Consider the following 14539-nt stretch of genomic DNA (forward strand, 5'->3'; position numbering starts at 1 on the left):
TATTTGTTTGGTTTTATCCATTCATTTTCAATAAGGTTGACTTGACCTAACGAACCAAAATAAACACATACGAATGTCATTTCTGCAGAGGTAATTCATGTAATTTAAAATACAACTTGAAATTAGTCCGTTTGACTAAAATGAATAAGGTCGTGTTTTAGAGTCCATTTACGGCTTTGATTGTGTCTCTGTGTTAGGGAACATATTGACACACACATTGACTTGATCTTTCACCCCTGCATGCCACCTGTTATAGCGTTGGCCGGCGGCCTGGGAGCAGCTCAGGTCATTAGGGCCATTCAGAAGAGTCAATGGAGGTTCCCAGGGGAGACTGTGGAGACTGGCCAGAGGACAGACACTGGGATTCCTGCACTCCACACTCCACTGTCCGCAAGGCTGATCCTCTGCTATTGCACGGAGCTGGCTGATGCATGCACAACCAAACCACTCTAGCATTTTGGGGGCACTAAACAAGCGAGCAAACATTTTTAGTGGCCCACTTCTTGACTGGGTAGAGAAAAATGTACGTTTAAAGTTAATTTCCAATTCTACACATTTTGCCATGGGGTAGAGAATTTTTTTGTTGTTGTTGCAGTTTAAAGCAAGTTTTCTGCAGTTCTACCCATTTTGCCATGGGGTGGCCCCTTGGAGGTCAGGGTCCCTGGGCACGTGCCTTGCGTGCCCGGTCCCTATTCGGCCATGACTACTACAAGTTTAGATAGCTGGCTAGACTAATTTACCAATCTAAAAATGGTTAGCTAATTGAGTGACTGTCAGTGGCCCTGAAACCACTGTTGTGGATCTGCTGTTGACCTGTGTGTGTGTTCGTGTGTGTGTTTCAAATGATATCCACAGTGTTTCTTTACAGCCAGTTTCACACATGGATACACTCAGGAGAATCACAAACAGTCACAGAAATGGGAAAAGCATTGCTTTATTGTCTATTCTCAACCATACTTTAACCATGAATATGAAAAATAAAAGCAAGGTACCTTTGAAAAGAAGATTGATCAGTGTACTTTGATCAGTAGCAACTTTGAGTCTTATGAAAGAATAGGAATTATATAACTTTCAGAACATTAGGGGAAGAATATGACCAAATAACGAATTCCTTTTGAAGGTATTTCTTTGTTTTCCTCTTACCAGTAGGCTATTATCTGTTAAAGGCTAATGTGTATTAAGTCTAAAAGCAACTATCATTCATCTTCCATAATGCTTGGCTGTAAATTACAGCATTATCTCTGTAGACATGGACGAAGAGAAAAGAGTGGTGTTGGAAATAAAGAGAGAGAAGGATATAAAAAATAAGAAAAGGAAAAAGCCTTAGTCTGGGAAAGATTAGGCCTGGCCCTTTCCAGTAAGGCCTGTCAGATTTATTTCCAACATCAAGGGCTTCTCTTCTCTCTCCAGCCCCATCCATCAGAGGCCTGTCTGGGGTTTATGTGTGGCCAGAGCCCTGGACTGGGGACGCTGGGTGAAGGGATGGAGGGTTGAGGGCTGGGGGAGTGGAGGGGTTAGGGGGTGGAGGTTTGGAGAGTGGAGCTGTAGGCTCCATGAACGGTTGCCAGGGTACGTGGGCTAGAGGCATCCTCCATCATCTGGTATCCCAGGGTGCAACAGGAGCACGGGCCCCCAGTAAGTCACCAGTGGAAAAGCAGTGTCACCAAGATGAAAGGGGACTTCCCCTTCCTCTGATCTGTGAGAGAGAGATGGAGAGAGAGAGAGATGGGAAAGAGGGTGAGAGAGAGAGTGAGATGGAGAGAGAGAGAGAGATGGGAAAGAGAGAGATGGAGAGAGAGAGAGAGATGGGGGGTGAGAGAGAGAGAGAGAGAGAGAGAGAGAGAGAGAGAGAGAGAGAGAGAGAGAGAGAGAGAGATGGGGAGAGAAAGAAAGGGTGGAAGGAGGGAGAGAAAGAGAGCACTGTATTACATGTCAATACGTCTCATTTGAAATTAATATTATAGATTGGGTTTGTAAAAAGGGATGTGCGTTCAATGTTCTGGGACACGTCCCCTGCTCAAACAAACCCCTCCCCATTACCCACCACTACCACCCCCCTCGCCATGCGCCTCTGCCACCACTCACCCCTGCCGTCTTTCTCTGTGTAACCTAGCAACTATTTAATTAAAATAGCATCAGCAAGGATAGGGCTTTTTTTTCTTCCAAGCCCAGGATTTCCTCCAATCTCAGGGCTTTTCATCACAACGTGAATCAAAACCGTGACACGTCCGCAACTGTATAATACCGTTCATATTCCCTGCCATATTTGTTGCTTTGTTTTACCTTTGCCATTCTAACATGGCCACAGTTCTTCCACCGTCTCTCTATACTTGCGTCATTGACAGGCCTATCTGATTGAATGCAGATGATGTCATACCCACACCAACAGCACGTTAGTGGTGCAGGAGGCTTTAACGGTGTGTGTAGGACTTTGAGCCACAGAGAACTACAAACAAGGCCTTCACCTCTCTTTCCTTTACTTGCGTATATCAAGAGCAATGAGGCACCTCTTTTACCTCTATCTCTCTTTCTCTCTCTCTCGCGCGCTTTCTCTGCATGCCAAATCACTGTGCCATCTCACTTGACCCTAAAAAGTAATGCCTTTCACCACCTTCTACGAATGTGCCAGGCTCGAGCAGGGCGGAGCAAAAAGTAGAAATGTAAAGCAGGTCCTCACTTCGCCGTTCATCGCCCGTGATGTCATTCAAACAGCATCCACCACTTCTATTCAGAGAAATAAAACAATGGGGGAAAATGTGGCTCAGGGCTGCCAGCGTGAACATCTCCATATTTTCCCTTCTTCTCTACAGAGCCCATAGAGCCTACAGATATAATGGAGACGCCTATGCATTCCATAGTGATGTAATAACAGCCCAGGCTTTCTCTCTGAAAGTACTGTATTGTAAGTGTGCTTTTGTAGGATTTACACCATTTTCTTCGAAGCACTTGAGAGGAACCTACAGTGTGATTACTAGAGTGTAGGGAAAAGTCATGGTAAATGGCTCTAATGATGCTCCCTCCAAATTGGTATATTATGGGGTTGACCTGCTCTCCAGGTTCACGCCCACCTTCTACCTTCTCCACAGTCTAATCTTCCCTCTTACTGTGTTTCCCACTCTCACCTCCTCCCACACTCGCCCTGCTTCCAATTTTACCTCAAAACCTATTCAGACATTTTGATTCAAACACAGACACTTCAGGCCAATGAAAACGGAGAGAGTTTAAGAATTGTAAGGGATAAAGCTACGTAATGCTTTTATATCTAGTATGCTCTGTGAAAATCTTTTAAAAACCAAATTCAGAGGTTAAGTCCATGCAAGGACATGTCTATTTAGTGTGATATTTCTGAGAGCTGGTATCAATGGATGAAAATCATGTTAAAGTGAAGCATATTCAAAAAGCAGGGGAGACATGGCTCTGACTTGTGTATGACGGATATACTGCTTGTCTCTGGTTGCTTGTATAATTGTACAGTAAGGACAATGGACACGCTTTGTAATTGTGTAGCGATTTTTGTTTACTCCTGATTACCGTTGTCATTCTCACTCTCTCTGATTCATACACACACACACACACACACACACACACACACACACACACACACACACACACACACACACACACACACACACACACACACACACACACACACACACACACAATCACGCACACAAAATATCACACACGCACAAACACAATCACGCACACACGCAATCACACACACACACACACAATCACGCACACATACACACACACACAATCACGCAAACATACACACGCAATCACGCACACACACAATCACGCACACACAAACACAATCACGCACACATACACACACACACACACACACACACAATCACGCAAACATACACACGCAATCACGCACACACACAATCACGAACACACAAACACATAAGCGAGCGCAGACAAACACAATCACACACACACACACATCCATTAATTACGCAATAAAACACTCATTACACAGGCGTAGAAAATCTGTTCTGAGGTAACATTTGAGTTCTGTCCCTCAGAGCATCATAATACATGTAGGCTTTTAATTGATTTGAAAATAACAAATAGCATCATAGATTATTATTGTTGACCGTTGTCATTAGAATTACACACCAATATACTATTGCTATTTTGACACACAATACAAATACACAATTCAATTGATTAAAAAAATAAATGCATTATAATACGCAACATCAAGGCAAATGTCATGTGAAATGTTTTTGCCATTTGTCCCTTGTTGTGTCACAGTGCAAATAAATATAGTAGGTCATGATGATGTAACATCATATATTATGATTTTATATATATTGAGGATGTGTGTCTTATTTTCCCCCAAATACTACAATACTTATTGAAAGATGAATTTTTAAAAGTAGAAGTTCGAATTGTTTAGGTACAGACCTGAATAGTAAGACAGAACTCTGCAGGCTATCTCTGCAGTAGATTGCAACACCGCCCCCTTTGGCAGTTCTATCTTGTCAGAAAATGTTATAGTTAGGGATGGAAGTTTCAGGGTTTTTGGTGGACTTCCTAAGCCAGGATTTAGACACGGCTAGGACATCCGGGTTTGCAGAGTGTGCTAAAGCAGTGACTAAAACAAACTTAGGGAGGAGGCTTCTGATGTTAACATGCATGAAACCAAGGCTTGGTTTCTGTTCACTTACTCTGCGTCTCACAAAGACACGGCGGTTGGAACCAAAAATCTCAAATTTTGACTCATCAGACCAAAGGACAGATTTCCACGTCTCATGTCCATTGGTCGTGTTTCTTGGCCCAAGCAAGTCTCTTCTTATTATTTGTGTCCTTTAGTAGTGGTTTCTTTGCAGCAATTCGACTATGAAGGCCTGATTCACGCACTGTTCTCTGAAAAGTTGATGTTGAGTTGTGTCTGTTACTTGAACTCTATGAAGCATTTATTTGGGCTGCAATTTCTGAGGCTAGTAACTCTAATGAACTTATCCTCTGTAGCAGAGGTAACTCTGGGTCTTCCTTTCCTGTGGTGGTCCTCTTGAGAGCCAGTTTTATCATAGCGCTTCAGGGTTGTTGCGACTGCACTTGAAGAAATGTTCAAAGTTCTTGAAATTTTCCAGATTGATTGACCATGTCTAAAAGTAATGATGAACTGTCATTTCTCTTTGCTTATTTGAGCTGTTCTTGACATAATATGGACTTGGTCTTTTACCAAATAGGGCTATCTTCTGTATATCACCCCTACCTTGTCAAAACACAACTGATTGGATCAAACGTATTAAGAAGGAAAGAAATTCCAGAAATGTAACTTTTAACAAGGCACACCTGTTAATTGAAATGCATTCCAGGTGACTACCTCATGAAGCTGGTTGATAGAATACCAATAGTGTGCAAAGCTGTCATCAAGGCAAAGGGTGGCTACATTGAAGAATCTCAAATATAAAAATATTTTGATTTGTTTAACACTTTTTTGGTTACTACATGATTCCATATGTGTTATTTCATAGTGTTGATGTCTTCACTATTATTAAACAATGTAGAAGATAGTAAAAATAAAGAATAACCCTTGAATGAGTACAGTAGGTGTGTTCAAACTTTTGACTGTTACTGTAGGTGATGTCAAAACTAGAAGTAGTGTCTAGTTAATTCTGCGGAGAGCTCTACCAGGTATATTTTTATGGTATGGTTGTTCAGTCTAAATTCGTGACACAATAGGCAGAAGTCAAATTTTCTAAATAGATTGCAACAGTTTACAGGTATGGACTGCAGAAGAGGAACAGAATTTGTTAGCACAGAACATCAGCACACTGGGTAAGTCTCTGAGAGATATTCATTTTGATGTGGCAGAGCTTCAACCTTTAAAAAGAATTTCCATTGATCAAAGTCAGCAATTTCAAATTTCAAACAAAATGTCCCATGACAGACCAAAGAATCAAAGCATTTAGCCCATTTTAGCCCAAGTAATTCTACCTATATTAGAACAATGTTTATGCACACTATTTACACTTACTTGATGACCATGATAATGAGATCAATATCAAGCTTTGTAAAAAAAAAAATATATAATAATAATACCTGTCAATTCTATTGATAAAAACACTCATGTATTTGTGGAGTGGGTGTTTACAGGCGACACAGAGGTATGTGGGAGAGAGCTTGGGCAGTTTGGAAGGTCCCGCCCCCCATTGGCCATCTCTTTACTTTGACACACGTCTAGTCTTGATGACACATGCAACAATGCTGTCTCTCCACTCCACAAACCTAACACGACTGGCTCAGACAATGTTGTGGCCTACGGACCATATGCTGTGCTTGCAGCTAGAGATGTGTCCTCTGCCCAAAGGTTGAGTATTGTGAGGTTGAAAGTGCTTTGATATGCAGTTGGGTAAACCGTTGACAGCACAAATGTTTTGCATGTTTATCCATTTAATGTTTCAGAACAAGTTATCCTGATTATTGACTATTTCACATGATCATTCACATGATATGTGATACTAACAAGAGATTGTACTAACATGAGATTGTTACTAACAAGAGATTGTTCATCAATCATGTTGTGGTATGACATTCATGGTGTCTTTGCAGAAAATAATGCTGAGTACTAGACCACCCTAGACCAGGACTAAGGTGAGGCCTAGCTCAGAGCTCCAGGGGGAATCTTTCAGAGACCCAGACATAACAGCATGGAGAGGAAAAAAAAGGAGAGGAGAAGAGAAGAGAGGAGAGATGGTCAAAAGTTCTGTTTTTGGTGGCAAGTTGTGTCTCGGCTTGTCAACAATTACACAAACAACTGTCACATCAGACAGAAATATTAGTTTATCACCCTGTGCACTTGGGACACTATTGCCTACCCAATCCTCTCATCCCACTCAGCCCCATGCTTCAAAACCCTTTCACCACCCGCATACACGCACACTCTCATATCCCTCATTAAAATGCAGAACCCCTCACACCCCTGCCGCATACATTAATTAGCACTCTGGTAACAAGCTAGCTCCATTTATTCAAACCCAGAGCCCCTTACCATTAGTCTGACAGTGGTTAACAGCGGCTGAAGGCCCACAGGCTGCAGTGCTCTCTCCTCAGGGTCCCTGATTAAAAGGAGAACCCCTCGGACACAAACCTTTCGACTCCTTTCATCATCTCTGCCCCTCAGATGATCCCTTGACCAGACCGCCAACTGTCAAGTGTACCTGTTTCCACGGGCTCCACCCCCATCCCATCTCTGTCCTCTCTAGCCTCCATCCCTCTCACCTCACGCCAGTCTAATCCAGCCCACCACCTCCTGCTCAATCTAATTGTCACTTTATATTCCCCACTAGACCCTTGTGGTTTTTATTTTCAGTTTAAGCCCTAATGTACACCGAACAAAAATTAAAACGCAACATCCAACAATTTCAAAGGTTTTACTGAGTTACAGTTCATATAAGGAAATCAGTCAATTGAAGAAAAAAAAACTAGGCCCTAATCTATAGATTTTACATGACTGGGAATACAGATATGCATCTGTTGGTACGTTTTTTAATAAGGTAGGGGCATTGATCAGAAAACCAGTCAGTATCTGGTGTGACCACCATTAGCCTCAGGCTGTTGATTGTGGCCTGTGGAATGTTGTTCGATCCTCTTCAATGGCTGTGCAAAGTTGGTGGATATTGGCGAGAACTGGAACACGCTGTTGTACACATCAATTCAGAGCATCCCAAACATGCTCAATGGGTGACATGTCTGGTGAGTATGCAGTCCATGGAAGAACTGGGACATTTTCAGCTTCCAGGAATTGTGTACAGATCCTTGCGACATGGGGCCATATAATATCATGCTGAAACATGAGGTGATGGCGGAAGATGAATGGAACGACAACGGACCTCAGTATCTTGTCACGGTATCTGTGTGCATTCAAATTGCCATCAATAAAATGAAATTGTGTTCATTGTCTGTAGCTTATGCCTGCCCATACCATAACCCCGTTGCACGCTGTCTGCCATCTGCCCGGTACAGTTTAAATCGGGGTTCATCCGTGAAGAGCACACTTCTCCAGTGTGCCAGTGGCCATCGAAGGTGAGTATTTGCCCACTGAAGTCAGTCACAACGCTGAACTGCAGTCAGGTAAATACCCTGTTGAGGATGATGAGCAAGCAGGTGAGCTTCCCTGAGACGGTTTCTGACATTTTGTGCAGAAATCCTTTGGCTGTGCAAATCCAAAGTTTCATCAGCTGTCCGGGTGTCAGACAATCCCACAGGTGAAGAATCTGGATGTGGAGGTCCTGGGCTGGCGTGATTACACGTGGTTACACAGGGGGGGGGGGGTCTACTAAGAATTGTTTTAAGAAATGTTTTAATTGTTTTAAGAGGTTCATAATACGGATCACTTAGCTATTTGATTTAGAATTGTAAGACCCCTTGAAGTATATATATATATATATATTGTCAATCAGTGTTGCTTCCTAAGTGGACAGTTTGATTTCACAGAAGTGTGATTGACTTGGAGTTACTTGGAGTTACACTGCTCAAAAAAATAAAGGGAACACTTAAACAACACAATGTAACTCCAAGTCAATCACACTTCTGTGAAATCAAACTGTCCACTTAGGAAGCAACACTGATTGACAATAAATTTCACATGCTGTTGTGCAAATGGAATAGACAAAAGGTGGAAATTATAGGCAATTAGCAAGACACCCCCAATAAAGGAGTGATTCTGCAGGTGGTGACCACAGACCACTTCTCAGTTCCTATGCTTCCTGGCTGATGTTCTGGTCACTTTTGAATGCTGGCGGTGATTTCACTCTAGTGGTAGCATGAGACGGAGTCTACAACCCACACAAGTGGCTCAGGTAGTGCAGCTCATCCAGGATGGCACATCAATGCGAGCTGTGGCAAGAAGGTTTGCTGTGTCTGTCAGCGTAGTGTCCAGAGCATGGAGGCGCTACCAGGAGACAGGCCAGTACATCAGGAGACGTGGAGGAGACCGTAGGAGGGCAACAACCCAGCAGCAGGACCGCTACCTCCGCCTTTGTGCAAGGAGGAGCACTGCCAGAGCCCTGCAAAATGACCTCCAGCAGGCCACAAATGAAATGACCTCCAGCAGGCCACAGTGAATTATAAGTGAAATAATCTGTCTGTAACAATTGTTGGAAAAATTACTTGTGTCATGCACAAAGTAGATGTCCTAACCGACTTGCCAAAACCATAGTTTGTTAACAAGAAATTTGTGGAGTGGTTGGAAAACGAGTTTTAATGACTCCAACCTAAGTGCATGTAAGCTTCCGACTTCAACTCTATTTATCCACCTTTTTTGTGGGCACTAAACAGTCTAAGACCTGTCTCTGCTGGGGGGGGGGGGGGGGGGGGTTCTACGAAGATAAATGGAATTGCTTTAAGATGATCATTCCAAAGATCAGCTGGCTGACTGGCTGACTGACTGGCTGGCTGGCTGGCTGGCTGACACACTCTCTCTCTCTCTCTCTCTCTCGTACTCTTTTTCTCTCAGGATGCATCTGTCTTGGGGATTTGGACAGGTGTACCTGTCCCAGATTCCATCTTTAGGCTCTTCCCAACAGGGTCTCCCCATTCAGAGCATAACGTCTCATTAGCTGGTGCCCTTGAAAGACGTGGCACTGCATTTCAAATTCAGTTACACATTCTGTTTGAATGGGGGGTAAAGGAGAACGGAGGAGAGAAAGAGAGAGATGGACTCGACGCAGAGAAAGAGAGAGAGAGTCTTCTGAGACTACAGTAATTTCATGCCATCATAGTCACCTTGGGCAGGAGACATTCTAATGGGGTTTCTGTGAGGAGTTCCTGGACAATAAAGCTTTTGAGAGATGAAAATGTGGTAGGCTTCCCATGCCACATAGTATTTCTACTTGAAATTGAAAGGTCTAAGCATAGTGAGAAATTGTAATATGTGTTGAATGTTATGGACTGAGTGAATTGAATCCACAATCATTTTAAGCAATTGTCTGTAATGGCTTTAATTGTGTGGGGGTGACATTTTCAGCTAAACTTTCTATAATCTCTACGCTCAAAGAGCAAAGCAGAAGACTATGAACAAACAATTATTGGTCTGACAGTATAATAATCCCTCCTTGTTCTATTCACCCTTCCTGTAGCAGAGAAGCAGCAGATCAATGATTCATTGATCAATGTACGAGGACTGTGTCTGGGACCCATGGTACTCTAGCTCTCTAGCTGGTCAAAACACCATCACAGCCATACACCTCTCTGCCCTGTTTTCACAAGCAGGAAAGTGGAATCGCCTTTACCCACTCAACCTTCCCCCAGCCCCTACAGAGTACTGTGCCCAGACATACTTGATACTAGCTCAGTGCCATAGTGGCAGCATAGATCTGAACTGATTGGGGTTTGCTTTGGAACAACCTCCAGTCTATGGGCGGGTGGGGAGGTTAGGACCTGTTCCAGTTCATAATTGTCTTCAAGACTGCTGGTCTGAAACTCTCCAGCACATCTCCTAGCCATGAGCAGTGGCATTGTAGCCATGGCAGTCCTTTACCTCTGTCTCTACCTGTCTCTAATGATGCGGACGACTGTGCCTGGAATACAGCAGGGGGGAACTGGGTCTCTCCTAACAAGGACATTCTCAGAGAGAGGGTGGTCAGAGGTGGGAGGGCCAGGGAGGTCAAACAACACCACAGCAAGAGAGACATTTCTCATTCTAGCCCTCCAAATCAGCTAATAACTGTGATTAGCTGATGCTACAGAAACCACTGAGGAGAGGGAGTCTTGGTGGCCCGCTGGTTCCATGGTGAATGTCCTACATCTAATAAAGCAGAAGAGGGGGTGTGTTAATAGGATTATTGCCACAGCTGTGATGCAGTCAAAAGAAAGAGGCGTAACCAGAAGAATTGACAAGTCCAAATGGTATACCAGTCAATTGTTACAGACCATACAGTGTAAAGACCTCCTGTACTCACAGATGGATTGTGGTAGTGACTGGCCTGCTGTTTGCTCTATGGCCACCCCTCTGTTGTTGAGGTGGATAGGAGTATTGACCACCTGTCACCCCACCACTCCCCCTCAGCAGACTCCTTAATAAACACTTCAGGGGCCCAGGACTGGTGGTCATGAAACCAAGGATTAAGACCTTGTCTTTGCCAGACACCGACCTCAGATGAATGGGACCAGACTGTTGAAATGAAATGTTTATGGTGGTGGACAGTCTTGGTTGTAGATTTTACTTTTCTATCTGACATGCGTTTATATTTCTTTCATAATCCATTTAGTATTTTCAGTCTTCCCATACAATGTAGCAGTTTGTTGAAGAGGGGTAGCTATCTCACTTTACCTGTGATGAATCAGTCATTTTAACAGGTAACAGCCTGGAAAATGTTCCTGACGTACTTCGATGTGATTTGATGTATATCCTCTCACTGAATAGATGTATGCAAGTATTGCCGGTTATTCATTAATTGATTTCATTTTGATTAGCAGTCATAGAGATTGATTTCGGTACATATAAACTCTATTTTTCTTTTCAATATTTGGGCTATTTCCGATGTCAGTATATGTAACTATATACTTAATCCATTCTGTAACCAAGTACCAATCATGTTTGTCTATGGAGATTGCATGGCGGTGTGCTCGATTTTATGCTGAAATAGCCGAATCCACTCATTTGAAGGGGTGTACACATACTTTTGGAAATGTAGTGATGTTTTGGTAACTATGTGCTTAATCCATTCTATAACCAAGTGCCTATCATGATGAACACATACATGAAGCAGATAATAGAGAAATAATTCTCTTCACCCTAGACATTGATGTACATTTGTAGAAGTATGCATGCTCAACCCTAATGGCAGTCAAAGGCTATTTTCTCCCCTTACGCCACCTCTCATTGCTGCCAATTGAAAGCTACCTCATGGACACCCTCTACAGAAAGACTGACACAGATGAAAGCTAATAGGTTATAGTATGGAGGAACTGTAGAACATGACCGAGGTAGCGGTGCGGGCGGGCAAGTGTTTGTGCCCCACGGCACACTGCAAGGGTTGAAAGGTTCCCCCACATCTGCCAAGACACCGGGAGGCAGATACAGGATTAGCATCCTGTGCTCTCGCCGTAGGCAGTTGCTACCAGAGGCACACAGCTGCTCACACACACATACACACACACACAAACGCAAATTAGCAGGGAAAACCCACACAGAACTCACTGAGTCTTTCCTCTGTCGGGTTGGACTGAGTTTGAAAGCAGATTGCCAGATGGTGATTCCGGGAGGATATGTTGAAGCTGTGTGGGGTAATAATAGTTAGAATCAGCTTTATTAGAGGTACTAATGATTTAGATATATTATGATATAGGCCTACTTTACCTGATGATTTAAAGGTATTGATATATAGGCCAAGTGCATACTATGTCATTATATATACTGTATATGTATGTACTGTAGTTGTTTATATGGTTTAAGAAAAACAACTCAGTGAGCTCCTCCTATCCAACCATATATATACAGTATATACACACAGTATACACACACGCACTCTGCACGCTCCCCGTGGCATGTCTGAGGACGTGAAAGCAGGCCAGCTGCAGTGTCCCTGGCGTTATACAGTAAGACCCAGGGGGTCTCCCAGCAGGAAACAGAAACAGACACAGTACAGTCTGCCTTACAATGAGCCCACAAAGATCACGTCAGTGCACTACAGATGTACGATCTTCATTTGATCACCCTGTTGCAGGAGAACTTTACTGCAACGCAGGGGATTTAAAACTTGGAGTATATTTGAGGTTTAAAAAGGTTTCTAATTTCCAATTTTAAATTTCAGACTTTATTTTCCCTTACAAAAATGAATCAACCCCTACAAAAATGTAAACTAATTATAATCCACATAATGATTCACTTTTCCTGTTGCTGCAGGATTATTTTCCTGCTGTAGGAGACTGGCTCAAAAACATCTGCAGTTTTCAGGTAGTAACTATAACTATAACTATGAAATTCCCTCACTGGGCAATATAACCGGTTATGACATCGTTATGGTAGGGTAGGAGTTAAGACTCAAAGAGGGACCTAAACTGATTGACCTTATTGTAAGATTACAGTTTACAGTTTAGGGCATGGTTTTTTCAAATCTGTGAATACATTTCAAGTCTTAATTGTACTTAACTTTAACATTGTGTATGCCTTGCTTTACTCCTTCTGATGTGTCATCACTCTTATTCAAAGAGAGATATCAAATAAACGACAGAAACATTTCTCTCACTCTCTTTCAACAGTTCTGCCCATTTACAGTGAGGGGCTCAGAGTAGCTGTGATTTGAAAGTAACCCAGAATCTCTTTTAATGATTGCAATGATCCACAGAGAGAGCACAGGTAAAGTGCTTTTTATGAGGGGGCCCCTATTCCAGCAGTCAGAGCAGTGCCGCTTCTATTCCACATCCAGCTTCAAAGCAAGGCTTCAAATCAAGCCAACGAGACTCCATCTCCTCTTATCTCCCACTGTATAGATCCTCCAGGGTGAGAGGGAGCACAGGGAAGGTGGAAATGAATGATGGGGGAGGATGTATTGCACCTACCCGAGGACACAGCGGAAGAGCCAAATTAGCTGAATATTAGGAAGGAGAGTTCCAGTGAGTTGTTAGAGGCCCAACATCACAGCTCTGTGCTTGGCGAGTCGGAGCGTTCAGTTCTACCTGTCTCTGTCCATGTTGCTCCTTCTTCAGACAGACCCGGAGAGAGACTTTATAATGTTATGGTACTGTAGTGGAACCAGGTCATTTCAGTTGGAGTCTGTACAGTATCAGTTCGATGTTAGATTTAGTTATATGCTTGGTGTCTTTAGCTGATCCAGTTTCTGCTGTTCTGCCTGCGGCTTCGGAACCCTGACCTGTTTATCGGACCTGCTACCTTATCCCGGACCGGCTGTTTCCACTCTCTCTTTGACATTTACTCCTGAGGTGCTGACCTGTTCCACCCTCTGTAACCACTGTGATTATTATTTGACCCAGCTCGTCATCTATGGACGTATGAACATCTTTAAGAACTATCTACCTTTAATGGCCATGTACTCTTATAATCTCCACCGGCACAGCCAGAACAGCCTGGTTCCTCTCTAGGTGTCTTCCTAAGTTCCTGCCTTTCTAGGGAGTTTTTCCTAGCCACCGTGCTTCTACATCTGCATTGCTTGCTCTTTGGGGTTTTAGGCTGGGTTTCTGAATAAGCACTTTGTGACATCTGCCGATGTAAAAAGAGCTTTAGAAATACATTTGATTGATTGATTGATAAGATGGCATTTTCGGCAACATCATGGTTTTATGCGGATCAAAAAATAATGGTGACAAGTGCACTGGAAAACGGTTCAAACAGACTTTAGGTGCAGTAGAGCACAATAGATACATTCGCTCAGAACAGGTGGTTTTATCTGCAAATTATGTTGACATTCCTTCTTAATTGGCATGATAACGTTATGAAAAAGGGTTTGAGTGAACAACCTTGTGATGACCTTTGGTGGAAGTCAGGCACACCACTGCGTCCTTTGTGAGGCTTTTAAGGCCCTCAGTCATTCGTTTATATTCAGAGTGGAAATTAAAC

At 43.1% G+C, this 14539-nt stretch overlaps 1 long non-coding RNA gene across 1 annotated transcript in view; it reads right to left on the minus strand.

Moving 5' to 3' along the window:
- Positions 1–916: 916 nt before the first annotated feature.
- The window catches only part of LOC139575246 (uncharacterized), a 59583-nt gene continuing 45960 nt past the window's right edge, over positions 917–14539 (minus strand). Inside the window, exon 2 of the long non-coding RNA XR_011674928.1 lies at positions 917–1696. This is a non-coding gene — a long non-coding RNA (uncharacterized lncRNA). The remainder of the gene's footprint in view (positions 1697–14539) is intronic.

Source organism: Salvelinus alpinus, chromosome 5, assembly GCF_045679555.1.
Source record: "Salvelinus alpinus chromosome 5, SLU_Salpinus.1, whole genome shotgun sequence".
Lineage (NCBI taxonomy): Eukaryota > Metazoa > Chordata > Actinopteri > Salmoniformes > Salmonidae > Salvelinus > Salvelinus alpinus.